Here is an 18,547-nt window from a genome sequence, read left to right as displayed (position 1 = left end):
AATAAAAAAGCCTTACTTTTCTAAAGTTTTGTAAAGACCCATCGATTGCTCCTGGTGGGACTTAAAAAAGAAAACCCAAACTCAAAAAAACCCCAACAACATAAGCAGCTTTCTAAATCTGAGCATCTTTCTTGCACACCTTGAGGGAAAACATGCCCTGCTTGCTTGGCTATTACCATGCCCAGTTGAAAACCAAGACACTTAAGCTCCATATTAGTAATTCACCAGCATTAGCGCTACAGAAGGAATTCACCATTTCGTAGACCTGTCAAGGATAAGTTCAGTAACAGAAATCAATATATGTGTCTTCTGATTTCTAAGTTGTACACTATTTCTAGAAAGTTTAAGAAAGAACTTCTGTTAGGACTAAAAAAATCAGTAATCTTTTAGTTGCTTCTTTTTTCTTTTCATAGCCTTTTTCTTTTTTAAATTAGAAAATAAGATTTATTGCCAACATAAAGAAGCACGTCAGAACCTTCTTTACTTGTACATAGTGCATGCTTTCTGCAGAGCAATTCTGTGTTCAAATTCAGGCTTGTGGCAAAAACCTTCGGCATCCTTCTTGCTAATTGAAGTGTCAAGTGATCAGGGAAGGAGAGAGGGAAGGGGGAGTCTGGGCAAGACTGACAGCAGGCAGTCGAGGACAGACCCCTTGAATTAGTGACTGAGTTATCTGGGTTCTTCCTTCACTCTAAACAGTTTCATTTAAGTCCAAAATCATGTTTCACTTTGCTGTAAGACCAGACTGTGTTCAGCGCGTTGTGATGAAGGGCTGTTCCAGACATTATCACTGGCAGTGGAGGCAGACACATGTGCTCATCTAATTTACCCAGAGCAGATGGGAAAGGAAGTGAAGGCCTTTTCTCATCACATCAAGCCTTTTTTATTTTTAAGGCAAGCCAAGATTTCTTAGTGTAAGCTATGCCTGAAACTTCCATTGCCCTGAGATCAACATGGTTTTGGTTGTGATTTTGCTGTATTTCACAATCCAAAAATTGCAGAATGTCAAAAAGCTTACCTTTGGTGACCTTCCCCGGAGTGCTGCTGCAGGCAGAAAGGAGCAGCAAGGTGAGGCAGAGCTTTGAGCAGAGGCTGGAGGCCCAGCACACATCTCACCCAGGCAGAGAAATGCAATGATTTGGGGAAGAAAACACTTCTATCTATTTCACTGGGGTCAGTGGCAAATGGACCTTTGCTGAACATCCTTTTATGACTTCTTATACCTCTTGGGAGGAATGTAATTGTTGTGAAATTCTTGAGAAACAGTGAAATAGAAAATGCTTGCTCTTATTTGCTTTGCTTTAGCCTCATTTAAAAAGAAGGGGGAAATCCTGGGCTGCATAGGGAAGAGTGTGGCCAGTAGGTCAAGGGAGGTCATTCTTCCCCTCTACTCTGCACTGGTGAGGCCACAACTGGAATACCATGTCCAGTTCTGGGCTCCCTAGTTCAAGAGAGACAGGGAACTACTGGAGAGAGTCCAATGTAGGGCAACTAAGATGATTAAGGGACTAGGGCACCTCCCTTACGAGGAAAGGCTCAAAGGGGCTCTTTAGCCTGGAGAAGAGAAGGCTGAGGGGAGACCTTACCTATGTTTACAAGTACCTAAAGGGTGGGTTGAAGGAGGATGGAGCTGGACTCTTTTCAATGGTTTCCAGCGATAGGACAAGGGGCAACGGGCACAAGCTGGAACATAGGAAGTTCCATTCAAATATGAGGAAAAACTTCTTTACGGTGAGGGTGACAGAGCCCTGGAACAGGCTGCCCAGGGAGGTTGTGGAGTCCCCTTCTCTGGAGATTTTCAAGACCTGCCTTGATGCAGGCCTGAGAAATGTGCTCTAGGCAATCCTGCTTTGGCAGGGCAGTTAGACTAGATGATCTCTAGAGGTCCCTTCCAACTCTAACAATTCCATGATTCCATGATAAGCTAGCCTAGCTAGGTAATACTACAGCTGTGTATATGTCTGGGTGTTCTCCACTATTATGTTTTGAAACCAGCTGATCATAGTGCAAGCTAGAGGACTCAAAGATGCCAAGTTCATTTAAAAATTTGTAAAAATGCAAAGTTCAGTTACAGATTAAGTAAGTGGAGTCTGTAAGTGCTGAGGGAAAGGCTGTAGAAAGACCTGTAGGAATCCCTGTGGAGGAGAGGTGTTCTGTCTGTTCCCAGGTATTCATCTCACATTAGACACACAATTGAATTGCAGAAGACAACTTCATAAGAAACTGGATCCCATTCATTCTGCTGCTCACAGAACAAATCAGTGTTTTCCTCTGTAGGACTCTGCCTTTTTTCAGACCCTTCTTCTGAACCAGCCATGATGGTCACATAAATAATTTTTAAGTAGTTTAGCTTTAAAATGGCATTTCTGTCTGAAAAAGGTTATGCCCATTCTTAATTACAGTTAACCACTCACTCGCAGTGAGATGAGTAGGGTTTTTCACTTTTTCAAATATTTTATGGTTTTTTTGTTCTTCTCTGCGGTACATAACAAGCACTTTCTGTGTAATCTCACTGCTGGGTTGTGGATGCCCCAGCTCTTCCCTGGCTTTGCAGGAGGAAGTTTATCTCTACCAGAAGCTACATAATGGACTGGAAAGTTAAGTAAGTAGGTGTTCAAAGAGTAAAATGGGTGAGAGGACAGCACCAAAGCTTGTCTAATGGTGATACTCTCAGGCTTGACCAAAAATTCCTTCTGATGATTGGAAAGGATCAGAAATCCATATAACATTTAAATGAAGATATAATGTCTTGATAGTGCCTTACCAGAAAATTAGGCAAGCTGAACTAAATTAGTTCATAGTATTGATTTACTGTTTTTTATGAAAGTCAGATTCACTCTATAAGCAAAGGTTGCGCAATTTTTTAATTATTATCCTTCCTAAAAGGATGCAGCAGTTTTTTTCCAAATATCACTGTAGAGCTCAAGGTAGATGACACATTGTGATTGCTGTTTGTCTTGCGGAAATAATGTCTGTACTCACAACTTATGTAATTAGCCACCTTTTTTCTTTGTTAAAGCTTTTGATACATGTTGCAACACAACATGAATCAAATTAAAAGCGTGAAGGACTGATATATTGTATGATAAATATGTAAAGTATATTAATATTTTATATTCACACTTTTTATTAATGATGATAAAGATGAAAAAATATTTTTGGTGTAATTCCTATGAGTTCAGTGTTAAAATGTCCTTGCCATATTTTGGCATTTAGAATTCTATGTAACAAAACTCTTAAATTAAACCATAGCTATCACTTATGTCCCTAACTAATCTATAAAGTTCACTGCTCGATTTTTTTCTGGAAAAAAATCATACACAGATTTGCTGACCAGTGCTATTCTGTGATACTAATAGTAACTTATTTTCCTTTTATATGTTTTCTGGTGCTAATCTCTATTCTTTGCCTGTAATTGGATTGAATTGTGCCTTTAGGAAAGACATGTTAGGAGAGGAAAAGTTGCAAAATTCAGCAGTTCAGAACAACAAAAAAAAAGCATTGTATGGCAGTAATTGGATTTTTTTGTTACATTTCTTCACTGGTCTGTTTTCTACTTAGTAAGATTACATCAGAATAAATAATTAAACTTAAAAGCATATTGTTCTTCATACTTGTTTTCCTAAGGCAGCAGTTTATGCAATTTTGGGTTGAGCAGCAAGAAGAGAAATCCCAGTAGGGGAGCACATCCTCTGGACTGGGGTGGGTCTTCTCCTCTGATGGAAACTCACAAAGCTCTAGCGAAGTAAAAGACAGACCTTTGGCAATTTACAGTGAGGGTTTGCTGGCCAGAAACCCCCAGAAAGTAAAGGGAATATTCTGTTGATGGGGTAACATATGATACGGCTTGGCATTACCCTTTCATTCTGCAGAGTGCCCTGTATGAATCATTCAATTACCAGAGATCAAGCTGTTGGCAAAGTTCAGTCTTGTTCCTTGTAGTCACAGAGCCCCGACAGCTGCTGCTGCTGTGGTCCTTCCAGGTCCTGCTCATGCCAAAGTCAGGCTGTTGATCAGGGTGTTTCAGCACAGGTTGGGTGGTCTTTTGTTTTGGATAAGATTTTGCATGGGCTTTGGGAGTTTGCTTTGTTTTGTTTTAATAAGGTGCTTGGTATCCAAACAGCTCCTAATTCAATGTTGTAATTCAGTCACTGACGATCATAGCATTGTTTTTCTTGTCCTGTATGTGGCAGTATTTAATAAGGCATTGGACTGTCCTTGTTATTTTAAGTATAGGGAATGGTGCTTCAACCCTTGGATGTCTCGGCTGAAAGCTATTCTGCATCTGAGCTTTTCGCAAGTGTTTTATTGGGAATTATCATTAAAGTTCTGGCACTAAAGATAGCACCGTGAGTTCAGCACTGCAAGAGTTTCTGTTACAGCAAAGGGCAAAGCAGCTGAACAGCAGGGCACATGGATAGTCTCAATTTTCAATCATATTTATGACAATTTTGGAGGTATTAGAGTTTATAGGGGTTACTTTAGATACTATATGGTATTTTAATAGGAAAGTATATACAATCAATAACTATATATATTTAATAAAGTTCTACTAAATTATCTTACTGAACTCTCTGTTTATTTTGTAGTGTGGTTTCAATAATTATCTGCACTCTGTATATACCTACATGTAAATAGCTGGCATGACATGCATACTGACTTGCAGACATAATTCTATGTTGTACTTTACACTGTATTTCGAAAATTTGAAAAAACTTTTTTCAAAATAAAAAGCCTTTCTACACAAACTTGTTTCTTTATTATTTTTAAATTTGTGCTCTGGTTCTGCCTTTCCTTTTTTCCAAGTAATAACACTTTTGTGCTACTTCCGTCCATACCTGCTTTTTTCAGTGAAGTTTCACCCATGAGGATGCTTTGCGTAGAGGACGTTGCTCCTAACTTTGAGCAACGGGCATGTGTATGAATACTAGACAACAGTTTGTCACCTGCTGTCCTGGTCATGTGGAAGTCTCCAAAGATGTGGCTTTTGAGGAAAAAGAAATGACAGTTTTGCATGTTAGGTAACAAGAAGCACAACCCTGGTATATCTAAACATTGTTGGTGAGGTCTTTGCCTCTGAAATTAGCAGGTGGATGGCTTGCAGGAGTGGGAGTTGGTGACCCGATTCCAGCAACGCTGCTTGTGAGGGAAGTAGCGTGAGTGGGGGTGGTTTCTGCAAGTTCCCTTCTGTCCCTTTCCTGCCATTTCTCCAGGGCTTTTCGCCTCAGGGACCTGCAGCTTTTCCAGCCCTCAGGAGGGAGTTATTTCCATTGCCAGCTGTGCCTGAGGCAAGGGGAGCTGAGGTGGCCTGCCTCACCTTCCTCCTGAAGGGACTCCAGAAACCCAGGAGGCTTTTATATCCCTGAAAAAATCAGGCTTTATTACAATATTAACTAAAAATAACTACATTTTTTTAAACAAGGCAGATCAAAACAACTAGCTAATAAACTCTTTCCCTGCTTGCTTTGTGGTGAGGCTTGGATAGTGCAGAAAACCTGCATCAGACCCAGGGCGGATGGGTCCTGCTGCCTGACCTGGCTCCTGCTGGCCACCTCTCCTGCCAGCAAGCCCCGAGCTTGCCCGAGCCTCCCCGGGCTGCCTGCCTCACCCAGGGCATGCACCTCTCGCCCGGGCACTGCACCTGCGACTGTTCGGGGGGACATCAGATACAACTGAAAACAAAACATAGATGCCGTGGCCAGAAATAAAAAATGAGCTAGGTGGAGACACAAAACAACACAGACCAGGTGGAGAAAACAGTCCTTCCCTTGCGTTATTTCCAGACAACTACTCCTAAGGGAAACTTTCACTTCACAGCTCTCCCCGCTTGAAGATTTTAGAGAGATGGAGTTTGCTTCCAGGAATCAAAGCATCACCTGCAGCCTGTGGTGACCAAGGATGACCTGTGCCTTGCTGAGGTCCCAGCATCCCACGCCGTACAGGGCCAGAGAGAAGGAAAAGCTCCCTTTGCAGGCACCAAGGGACAGAATTGGGCTGGCACAGCCACTTTGGGCTGTATCAGCTCTGCTGGAAAAGCCTGAGGGGCTGCAACAAGGGGGTTCAGAGCTGAGCTGTAACTGTCTGCCCTTAATTAAAGCTTACCGAACTACACCCAAGGTGGGGTCTAACAATTATGATCTAAGCTGTCACCCAGAGGAAACATCTGGGACCGACCCTGTCACCGCTCGTTCCCTGACACGCTCCCCAGCACCACAGGGACTTTCAGAAAGAAGGTAGACCCGAGGGCAGCAGCGCAGCTGAGTGGGGGCACCAGGAGATGCTTGACCTGCCCCACCGCTCTCTTGTGCCCGGCAGGTTGGGAGCAGATCTCAGCCTGCGCCCGGGCCCGTGTGGCGGTACCACAACTGCTCAAGGCTGGGGCTGGGGCTGGAGGCTTGATTCACCCCTGCTCCTGTGGAGGACCATGGAAGCACGTGTGGGAAAAGCTGCCATAGATGCTCAGATCTGCAGAGTTGAGTTGGCTTAAGGGGCAATGAAGAATATGTGCATTTTGATAGTTCACCAAAAATGATAACTTATCACAGGTTTTATGTTAAAAATCTGCAATGAAATGGTAGTTTTCTATTAAAGTTTTCTACCCTTTCCCATGGGGGTGCAGGCTCCTTGGCTTTCAGATCCTCTAGTCTGCAGGAGTGAACACAGACTAGTTTAGGGCTTAGACTAAGCCCTAAAATAGATCTTATCACCCATTTTCCCAGTGTCTTTAGGGCCATTTTACTTGGCATCACGTAATAATTAAGATTTTTCTATATTTCTAGGAAACAAATGTTCTGGTTTGCTATGTTTTAATATTTCAGTGAGCATTTAAATGTAAGACATAAACTAACTCAGTGTTAGTGTATTATCACTGGAAAAGTGGATCTCCTGGTCTGCAGGCTTTATTGTTTGATAAGCCAACAACGTGGGCTCTGGAGCATTTGACTTGTGGAACAGTTACAGTATAAAACAGAGGCCAGAGCAAGCTGGGGGGTGCGGACCCCCTGCAGCGCTCAGCTGAGGGGAAGCAGGACATGAACAGGGGTCTGCGGCCACGCTGGCTGTGCCCCCCACGAAGCCATAGCCCCCTGGACTCCTATGGAGGAGAAATTTCAGTGATCCAAGGAAATGGCATAGGCATAGACTGAGCAGGCAGCAAAGTCAGATCTGGTCCCAGTTGGGAACATTTTCTTATGAACTGGTCATGATTCCTTCCTTCAAAGCCCACCTGCCTTTCTAGCACCAACGCTGTGCTTATTAAATATGGTAAATAAGGTATTTGCACTTTTGTCTTTTAAAATGGTATTTCACATTTATAAAGCTTTTCCTGTGCAATTTGGATTAATCACTGATACGGAAAGAAAGTATTGTAAGATATTCTTGGCTTCTTTTGCAACGGTTGGCTGCTTTTCTATTGTATTTATGGCAACAAGCTCAAAAGCTGGACAAGCCTAGAGCAAGTGCCTTTGCCAAAGATCACGGTGTGCTCTTTTAAATGTAAACACGCTGGGATTCTTGGGAACATTGAGTGACCTCCACAGCCGGTACAGAAAGGAGTCTTAATTCACTTGAAAGTACTTTGGTAATTGGAATACATCTTTCTGCCAGTATAATTGAGGAGCTGATTAGTTAGACTTAGCATGGGTGTATTTCATTTAAAATTACTGTTAATGGCTCTTGGGTGCCCTTAGAAGGGATTAGAGTCCCGTCTGAATGAAAAACATCAGCGATTTATTTTTGTTGATGGTCATTGCTTTTGTCTTCTGAGAAAAAAACACATTCAAAGGAAAACATGCCGCTTACCTGGATTGTGGGTATTTTCAAAATGAGCTTTGAAATGGTGTGTTTTGCACCATGATGGCCACGAGCTCCATCCCCAGCAGCAAGCAGAGGATGAGGAAGGGTGGTGGGCTCAGCCCTTGGTGGGCTCTGGTGGGTGGATGGAGAGTGTGCAGTGCATCCCAGCACAGCACGGATCGGAGCAGGAGCCATGGGCTCCAACCAAGCTCGTCTGGGGGTCCATGGTCCAGACGTGACCACATGCTCATGGCATTGCTAGGGAGATGTCAGCAGACTCCACAAACAGGTGAGAGCTGTGCGGTGGGAAGCCCCATGAGAAACCTTTCAGAAGACAATTCACAAACCTGGGCAGAAGAAAGATAAGAAACCTGAGCTTGATCAATCAGCGTTCCTCCAAATAAATTAACTGGTGCACAGGATACAACTGGTTCCTAGAACGAAACAAATGCTGTTTGCAAGGACTTTACAAGAAGATAACAAAGGTTAGAGTTTCAATGTGCCTGAGCTAGGAAGCTGAGCATGAAGCACTGGAAATAGAGGCTGTGAAAGCCATGACAATTGTGAGTCCTGAATTACCACAAAAAAGCAGGATGCCTCTCTGCAGGGAAAATCCACCAAAAAAAACCCCCACATCTGGGTGCCTCTGGTGGCACCCTCCATGGACATCTGAAGGAAGCGGGTAGACAGCAGAAGCCCTCAGAGAGATTTAGGTGCAAACAAATTCTGTTGGGCAGTGGTGATGCAAATACATCCTGACATAAAACCACAGCTTAAACAGTCATTTAAAGTCTGTTATTTCCTGCTGTTGGTTGAGGGTTGCTTATGTTTGGTCCTGAAAAATACTGTTTCTTTTCTGTAATGATGTACCTGCCGTGGATGGGAAAAATTGTCCTTTTGCACAATGTCCTGCCTCCGCTCTTACAGGCTCAGTATAAGGCATCTCTCATAAACAGCTCATCCCCTCAGTGCAGCAGGAACAAACACAGCTTTTCACTTTTCACAATTTCCAAGGCACTCGGGGTCAGCCTTCCCCTGTTGGCTGCATCACATTTGAGTAAAACAGTGGTAACACAAAACCCAGCACAGGGGGTGGTTTAGGACGGTGCAGCTCCTCGTGGTGCCACCACAGCCTTGGCTCGGTTTGGTGCCTTCTCCAGCGCCGCAGCAGCTTCGTTATTGACACATGAGAAGGGAAATGATGGTTTTATCTAAATTATTGTGTGGTAGGATCTCTGACACCACTTACTTCTTTCACTTAGATAATGCAAAATAGCAGGGCTGTCTCCCCCGTGAGAGCAGATGATTGTGGCATGAACTCATTAGTATGTTTACGGGGAAGTTCACCTGTGCTGTGCAGACACGAGTCAGTCTCTGTAGCATCTGTATCATTGCAGCGTCTGAGATGTTACAGTGAAAAACCATCTCATTTCGGCAGGCTGCTATTAGCTAAAGGTCTACCCCAAAGGGCTTAAACATCTCATTTCAAATAATGCATAACATTATTTTTATTCTTTATACCTTTCCATTATCATGTCTATAAAAAAAAAAGGAGCCCAAGACCATTTTTGAGCAACAGTCATAAGCATTCAGACTGAATTTGGCCATAGCATATATATACATGAAGTCATTCCACTCAATCCGGAGGAACATCATTGCATAAATACATAATTGGGGACTAAATAAAGGTACAAGTGCAGGTGTCCTCAACTAAATGCGTATTTAAGTATGAGCAGAGTCTTAAACTAAACTTTGACACCTTGTAGTTCTTCAGTGTCTCAAAACCTGTTTATTTTCTTCTGTGTGCTAGCTGGTAATAGGACTTCCACTTTAAAGAACTCCATGTATGTTTTTGGATTGACAGAATGCCTTCCACTACTGTTTAATACTGCATGGAACGTTTTAAAACTAAACTGATTTGGAAAAAAAAATCATATGTGTGGTAAATCCTGGCCCTGTCAAACAGTTCATGATACGCCTGTGGAGTACTGATAATGGCTAAAAGATCAATTCCCAGGAACAAGGACACTCAGAAGTTAAACTGAAACACCATTTTCAAGATGTACTGTATTTTGTGGAAATAATGTGGAAAAGTACCATCGTTGCTGGCACGGTTAATGCTTCCCTGAGAGCACGTTATCTATCACTAACATTACACTGCATCCTTAGCAAGGTGTGACACCCAAACCACTGGCCCAGACCTGAATTACCAGTGCTTCCTTAAAGCGAGAGGGGAGAGAGTTGGTCTCTGCCACCAAAGGAGACCACATCACACCACCCAGCTGTTCTGCTGCCACCCATGTCCCCCACCAGGGCACTAGTCCCGCTCCTCGCCTGATGCACACACCACGTCAGAAGGCAGCAGGGTGGGAAGCAGGACGTGTTAAGGATGAGGAAAGGATCGCCTGGGTGCTGGAGCCAGCTCCTCAAGAGCCAGAGGTGATGTTCCCTCGGTGCAGCCGAGGAAAGGTTGCATCAGGCCAAGTCAATGACCTCTCTGTGGACCTCCCCCCTGTGACTGGGATGGCAGGATGGCATCCTGCAGCGCGTGGCCTCTCACAGCTCTCAGAGCTGGCAGCCTCTGCTTCTGGCAGCGGAAAACTCCAGTCCTTGGAACAGACACTGCAGTGAGCTCACGGACAGCCTCCGGAAAGCCTAGCGAAAATTTACTCTCAAAACCTGGCTATAAAATCTATGTAAATAAATCATCACCCAATGTGTAGGTTGCTGTGCTAGTTGTATCTATACTCAGCTATATTTTTTCTGATACAGAGAGGCAGCAGAGTGCCACAGCCCTCGCTGCCACAGCAGCACCCGTAGCCAGTGCCGTGGTGCAGCCAGTGACCGCGGCGCTGGTCATGCTTTTTATTAATTTTTTTCTTTGTGTGAATTTATGCCGAACATCGGGAATGTAACTTCTTTTGCTGTTTTATACTCTAGCAGTTTGACAGTACCTGCCACACAAGTTAAAAAAAAAAAAAAAAAAAAAAAAAAAAGGTGGTTGTCTCCCATTCTTTGAGCCTTGTGGAGAGTTTGAATTGAAAACAAAATGGAAAATACTGCTCCCCTCCACATACAGGTTTCAACTCAGTAAATAAGCAGCGTGTGTGGTCTCTAACCCAGAGCTGCCAAAGTAATCAAACCGAAATTAGCCTCCCAGCTGCTGCTCCATAGGACTGCAAGCACCGGGGCTCCACCAGCCCTGGACTGGCGACAGCCGAGCCATCCCCAGTTACAGCGCAGTGCCGTTGGTGTAGCTTTACTTTCCATCTAGTGGTAACCAAGGACTTAAACACTTCTCATGCTACTACAAAGTAAGCACATCTCCAATTTATTGGACATGACACAATGTAGCTAGACAACACCTTTACAAAAATACTTGAAAGCTATAATTTCAGATGTACAAATATATATAGATGCAAGTTCCTCTTCACCGGAAAATACAGATATCTTATACAAGCCTCTTTTTAAAAAAAATTAAAACAATAGTAACAAACCATAAATTATGCCCACCATGATCCTGAATGTTAAATACAGAGAAAGGCTAACATCAGTCCAAGTATGCCTCAAAGTTAAGGATTATTTGGCTTTCAACAGAATTTTCTATCGATGATTACAAAGACCCTACGAAGTGCTCGTGCACATCCATTACATCCAAGAAATCCTTGGAAAAGAAAGTGTCTGGAGGGCAGGGGAGGGAGAGAAGAATAAACTTTTTACAAATATGGGAACTGAGATGTAAATTTTGTGTGAAATTCAGAAACTGGAAGAGCTCATGTACTGCAAGAGTCCCCCACATCTTTTTTAATTCTTGGGCTGTGTTTTTCTCTGGCATATAGTTTTTCTTAAAATTAATGGCTGTCTTCAGGGAAGGCTTTAAGAATACTTTAAATGAAAATCTTCCTAAAGTAATATTTTCAGAATTTCAGAGGTTTGTTGGGTTTTTTTAATGTCAGATGTGTATAACCTTGCTTTGTGAGCAGACAAATAGACACACGACCTATATTATGAGGCTTGAGGAAGGAGAGTGGTTTCTGTCTCCCTGTGAAATGTAAGCTGGCTGGAGCCACCACTGTAAACTGCATGGGACAGCAGACCCAAAGCCAATGCTTTTGTGTAACGTTATTGTAAGAAGTGAATTGGCCAGTGCAAAATATGACTATATTGCAAGCTGAGCTTTGGGACACAAAACTTCCAATTAAATTTTTAAGTGAAAAGCTTTGTCATCCTCGGCTGGCCAACCCTTCATGTGCGGTGATGACAGTCCCAAAAGATGGTAAATCTTCATGATAGATCCCCAACCCATGGCCACCACACCCCAACCCTGTCACATTTCTTCCATTTAATAGTGTATCATTTCCAGCAAGGGTGTTGTACTTTGTCTGTATGCTTACATGAAACAGCAAAATCCACATTTTACTGTTACAAATATTGCTAGAATCTGGGAAAATGGTGGGGAACATATTCATTGCTCTACTAAAGTCTTTGTCGCTACTTTGAAAGGGCAGTACCACGTTTCAGATAGGACATCTCCAAATGTTTCTAACAAAAGGAAGGTTCCTTCTTGTAACAGGCTGCCACCCTCTACTCTGACATTTCAGTTCTTCCACAGAACATTTAAGCTGCCATCCTAACCCTTTCTGAGCTACAAGTGAAAACTCATTCCGCTCAAAGTGCTTTTGATTCATGATGACGCATAAAGTGAATTACGATGATATTTTTATAAATGTATTTCTACAAAGGACATCTATGCTGTCGTCACACACTGGCTCGTGCTGGACGCCAGGGTGCCAGTGTAACAGCATCTGCCCGTGTTTCCCTATGGGTGCCTGCTGATGTGTGATCTTAAACCGAGTACTCCAGCTGTGCATGCTGGGTGTTCCTCAGCTGTCAGAAAAAGCACTGTGTGAAATACTGTTATTCGTAGCAGTAGCTTTAACTTTACATTTATATACGTTTGGTAATAGCTGCAATCAACTGCCTTTTAAATACATGTGTCCAGTTTGGGGAATTCACAAACTTTATGAATTTATGGGTTTCAAAGATTATATAAGACTCTTGGGAGCTTCCTTTTTTTGGAAACAAGTTAGAGATCCTATTAAATTTTAGTATACAATCAGCCTTATTCAGGCACTATGTAATATAATCGTGTACTCCTTTGAAACAAAATTTACTTTTAAAACTGCATAGTGGTTGCAGATCACCGGGTGTTTCTTCTTCACGTACTCTGAGTAAAAGCATTTACACACCTTTCTGAATGCGCACTGCCATGTGTATGTCTGTCTGGTGCTTTCCTTATTCATGCTCCATATGGTCACAATGGTCTGGCCGGAGTAAATCAGGTTTTTTGAACAGCGCTATGATAAGAACATTGTTCTCAACCAGAGATTTTCAGATTAGAGCCTCAGACTGGACATAAACCAACAATACGGGGTATGAAATGTAAAAGAATTACTCTATTTTTATCTAGTATATGAAAAATAGGCATGTGAGAAAACTGTATATCCAAGATGGAATGAGCAATGTTCATAGAAGTCTCACCCGTATAACACAAAGGTCTCTGTACTGGTCTGCCCAGTTAGTTCTGAATCAATGGCAAAGATGTTTTTTCATCCAATCTAGCCCCTTGTCTGAGAGAACACGGTTGTGGAGTTCACTGATGCAGAGCTCTGGATTCCTGTAAATGGTATATTTCTTTTTCCTCAACATAGCAAAAAGAGATTTTAGCACTAAACTGGCTGGGTGGATATTTAAATTGAGCTGTGGGAAAATGCAATAGAGTGAGACTATTTAAATGACACTGTGAGAACTTCCTCACTGATATGCCTGAATGCTAAATTGGTGGAACTATTGTACCTGTAGAGGTGAAGGGGTAATTTAGTTTTCATGGTCAGAAAAACATGATCTATGACTCGTGATGGTATTTTTACAATGAGCACACCTCACACTGGTGAGAAACTGAAATGTTGCCAGTTTTAAATGATAAACTAGAATTAAATGCAAGTTCACCACTCCTTGATATCCTTTATATTCTGTAAATACCTTGCCCAGAGCGCTCTGGGCCCAACCCAGGAATAAAAAGCCTAAATGTGAGTGAAAAAATACATCAAGAGAGCAGCACTGCTCGTGTCCTTGAAGTTATACAGCTGCTGCATTACTTCCAACAGCACTGAGGAATTATTTTCTGAGGATTATTTTCTCTTTAAGGTAAACAGCCAGCTAAATCTTAACTTAGTTATTATTACTCCTGCAGTCACCTTTTACTGCATGTTTCTGTCCAAGCATCTGAAAAGCTACAGTACCATTCTACATGCAAATAAGGTCAATCTAATAAATTAATAGCATTCATTGAAAAAAACCCTTCATAAATTTTAAGATAAAAACCACCTAAAATATGACTTTTTTCCCCTTTTCATCTTCTAAGGGGGAAAAGAGAACTAAATTAAAAACAAACCCTCTGTTCAACTCAGGTCATCATGACACAAAGCAGTATAAACCAATAAATCCAGCAATGCTGACAGTCTGGCCTGGCAGTGTGCACACAGGCTTTTGAGCCATGGAAAGTTGGGAGGGCTTTGGATATTGGCTCCGTGGCTGCGAGCTGACTTATTGGAAGGGAAGAAAGGTCAGCGTGCCACGAACGGCGCGTCAGGCAAGAAATGTGTACTTGGAGCTGCTGCGGCATGGGTGGAGCACAGCCCCGTCCTCTCCTGCTCCGGGGATAAACTATCCTTACATTTGTGCAGGTAGGAGAGCATGGGAAGGAAGGATCCCTACAGATATTGCTGCTCGTGCCTCCAGTACGTCACTGGTAACTGAGATAAAGATTTGGTTTTAGCTAGGTACACAGGAAAGCAACTGACCTTCCCAGTAAAGATAATTGAGAAAAAAAGAAAAAGAAAAAGAAAAAGAAAAAGAAAAAAAAAAAAAAGAAAAAGAAAAAGAAAAAGAGAAAAAGAAAAAGATACCAAAAAAAAGGAACCAAGGTACTAATGAAGCATTGACTGGTCAGAAAACACAAAACTGAACTCTTGGCTTCTCTACTGTAGATATAACCCAAGAAAACAGAACTGCAGTGCAGCTGAAGGAACAGCTGGAGTACAAAAATACCTAAGCTTCAGTTTATTATGCACACATACAACTAGACCGTTCCAAAGCACCATAAAATCAATTGAAATTTTCTCAGACTACATTTCCCCCCATCACAGCGTAGGTGACCTACATTCCCCTTTCCCTAAAGGCTGGTCCAAACTGCTGATCCAGCTAAGACCTTCAAAAACATGAGCTAAGTGTGTGACATTTTGTATGTCTCTGAGCCCAACAGGTACAACTGCGAAGCAAGCTGGTGTGAAAGAGCAGGACAGCTTGTCAGGGATGGAGGTCTCCTCTTCTCTGCACTGCATTGTCACAGCTCTCCAGACACCGCCGGGCTGCCACAGCCAGGCATTTCACCCTTCAAACGGTCTCAAAAAACTGTAAATGTGGTGCCTCTACAAAGCTGACTAACAGCAGAGCTCAAAAGAAACAGTTGGCTTCCTGGTTTTGTTTGTTTTCTTCACTGAAGCCCTAGCAGAAGGCAACACTAAAGGCGTTGGGTCAAAAATACCTAAACTGTACAGAATGGGAGAGGCTCAGCTTGAGGCATAGCTTGAATTATTTAGTGTAAAACTTCTAGTGATAGCTCAGACAAAAAGTTACATCTGCAATCTGCAGTAGATGGCAAGCTTTCTAATTGAGTACAATAGGTCTCATACCTTCGAAACGTAATCAGGCACACCATAAATGTCAGAAAACAAAGAAGTCCACCTGCTGAAACCTCTTATTTCTAGTATTCAACATAAGAAGATCCAGCGTTGTTATGCCTTGTTCGATATATTAAAAAGCACTACCAGATGTTTTATTCAGACCTATTTCTAAAGCTCAGGTCAAAAAATACCTTAATCTTTAAACAAATATTAATGCAGAGAAATATAGACAACTAAAAAGCCTTGTGGTCTCTAAAAAAACTCAAAGAAAAAACTAGTTTGCTGGTGGCTCTTTGGGCACCACCAACAGTGTTGAAAAGCCACAGTACATGAGATTCCTACAGGGAAGGAAGCAATCTTGTGTTTTGGTCCCTGTTCATGGTGGCTGTGTAATCTGGAGCAAATGATGGCATCAAAATGGAGACTAAAGGCAATTTTATAAACTGGGCTCAAAGCTGGAAGCTCTCAAAACAGTTTTTTCTAACTTCAGACAATGAAGTAATGAATACAGGATTTTCAAATTCATATATCAGCCACATTTAGCCAAACTTGTTCTGTCTTATGTAGTGCATTTATTAAGACCCTGACGTTCTGGGAACTTTTCCTGCGAGTTAGAGATCTTTAAGAAATACAATTTGAAAATGTTTTTAACCTTTCTTATCTATTCCCAAAAGACATCTATTTTTCTTTTTTGATTATGCCTTTGAGACAAATACAGAGCATTTCAGCCTAATCTGCCATATTTATGGGACATGGTGACTCAGCAGCCACTTGGAACAAATTTTAGGGGTTGAGTAAAAGGCAGATGTAGTCTCATCTGGGGCATTCCTAGGGCAAGCACACTGCCTGCTCCATTTTCCAATTTCAGAATTAGGGTGCCAAGGAATAATTTTTTGTGTGGGAAGTTTCTGTTAACAGTTTAAACAGTAACATAGACAGTTTGTTTATTCAATGGTAAATCATGTGGCAATGCTTAAATTCCCAAAGAATGCATGAAAATATTGTTGTTACACAAAAACGGAATGGTTGAAATGGACTTTTTTACTAAGCTCCACAATTACTGAATGTAAATACAAAGGAAAATGAAGAAAACAAAACTTCAGTATGTAGAAATAAAGAATTTTGTGTTATTTATTAAAACATAATTGCTTTACGGATCACAGTTAAAAGTCAGATTGTATTGAATATGAAAGAAATTGCTTATGTCTGGGCAGTTAGAACCCAGTGATGAACCTTGTCAACTAACACAAAAGTCTGCTTATACCATTTTATGCAGGGCCACATCTTTGCATCAGCTCAAGGGGTTTGTATAATTCTGTGGGAATCTCAAAAATGTTTTTATCCCCAATTGTTATGTAGCTTCTTCTTGATTGGCTTTAGGAAATTGTAAGTAGTAAGGATACCTTTAGATCTACCTTTAGTTGTTAGTTGCCCACATTTTTACCAAGAACCAAACCATAATTTTTATGAACAAGTAGCATCATTTATACTTTTAATGAGGGGTACCGTGATTTAATCAAGGATACTGAACTTATGTCCAGTGAGCCTTTGCTCCCGTGACAAGGAATCAGACCAAGTTACACATCATCAGCCGTACACCATCCCATGACAGATGCATCCAGCATGTAATGGGGAAGAGCAAAAGTGTATAAGCAGCAAGTACCCAAGTCAGATTCACCATTCCCTACATTGTTAAAGAATTTGACTGTCATCTGTAGTGACTGGCAAAATTTGTTGTATTTTAATAGACTCATAAATTCTTCTTGGGCTTTATCTGTTTCTCTGTTGTTTGAATATATCAACAATTTGCTGCCTTAAATGCATGAGTTGCTTCATATCCATACAAAAGGAACAAAACCCACCATATCATCATTTTTCAGTCAAATATTTCATTTCCATGGTAAAACATTACATTCTTCTTGAATGTATAAGGCTAATTTAGTTCAATTCCTCTTTTACAATTACCCCAATTATAATGGCATGTCTTTAAAATATAAAATATGTAGCTCCACTAAATAGTACTGAAATGAGTCTGCTGTGTATCAAAATGTTTGTAGTCATATTTTCCATTTATTTTTGCATTTGATCTTGCTACAATTTGATGTTAATGGCTGTTTGAGTATTCAGCATTGGAATTCAAAACATTAAGGTTACGGAGAGTTGTAGTCAGTGAAGACATCTCTAAAGCTTCCGAAATACAGAATGTTAAAGTTGATGAATTTAAGATTACAGCTAAGTGATTTAGCTTTAGTAAGTGCTGAACTTTTAAGGAAATTAACACAAACCAAAGCTGAGTGGGTTTGCATACACATGACTTCTGAAATTTTCCTAAACTTTCCAATTTTTGAAGGAGAGCTGCGCTGAATGATGCAGTACAGTTCAGTACACTGAACTCAAAGAGTTTGAGTGAGTATGAGCACAGACAAGAATATGAATGTAGATTTTGTGTCTAGCACTTCAGTTACTCTTGAAGGTATCGCAGTGATGTCTACTTAATCCCGGACAGCTGACTTTCAAAGGATATTTCTGTGAGGCACATTAGTCAATAAACAGTGAAATATCCATGAGAAAATGTGGGCAATATTTATTTTAATTCCTCCAAAATATTGTATTACGCACATGCCCACACGTACCCATACACACAACGTACTAAAGTAAAAAGTTTACACCATGTCATACCAGAAATTTGAGAGCGTGTAATATGTAAGAAAAATGTATAAGATAACTGTTCTTAGAAATCCAAAAACTCTACTCATTATCATTCTTATGCATATCTAAAAAGCAACCTAGCCAAGTTTACAAAACATTTCTTATGACTGTTGTGATTTTTGCAGTAAGGAATCAGGAACTCACAATATGTACATCAAGCTAAAATGGCTTGTGTATGTTACAAGTATAAAGCAGTAGGCAGGGTAAGTATGAGAAATATACCGAAGTCCTGACATTGCAAAATCTTGACCAAAATAAACAAACAAAAAAATGACCCAGAAATCACCTCTATGATAAGA

Source organism: Numenius arquata, chromosome 1, assembly GCF_964106895.1.
Source record: "Numenius arquata chromosome 1, bNumArq3.hap1.1, whole genome shotgun sequence".
Classification (NCBI taxonomy): domain Eukaryota; kingdom Metazoa; phylum Chordata; class Aves; order Charadriiformes; family Scolopacidae; genus Numenius; species Numenius arquata.
Note: the sequence above shows the minus strand (reverse complement) of the source record.